Source organism: Odontomachus brunneus, unplaced genomic scaffold (genome assembly GCF_010583005.1).
Source record: "Odontomachus brunneus isolate Ranch 3 - 2012 unplaced genomic scaffold, Obru_v1 Obru_scaffold_062, whole genome shotgun sequence".
Lineage (NCBI taxonomy): Eukaryota > Metazoa > Arthropoda > Insecta > Hymenoptera > Formicidae > Odontomachus > Odontomachus brunneus.
In genome coordinates, this window is record NW_022639512.1 from 1,058,739 (window position 1) to 1,059,083 (window position 345).

Below are 345 nucleotides of genomic sequence, written 5' to 3' on the forward strand. Positions count from 1 at the left end.
TTTCCTGATATTCGGGCGTCCCGGTACTTTCCGAACACCCTGTATAATACAGTGTATAATACAATGTATAATATCTCAGTATAATACGTGCCCAACCCTGGTTACGCGTACTCGGTCCCACATGTGACAGGTCTGACTCATGGGAGCGGTGCACTTGGACACGGTGCATTTGGACACAGCCAATCACAGCACCGTGTACTTAGAGACATTTGTAGGGTCCCTTGGAACAGCGACTTGTGATGATTGGACTGTGTCCAATTGCCCTTGTCCAACTGATATACACCCCTGACTCATCCGTATCAACTGCACGATGTAAACTAGGTCTATGAATACCGGCCTAGGAGA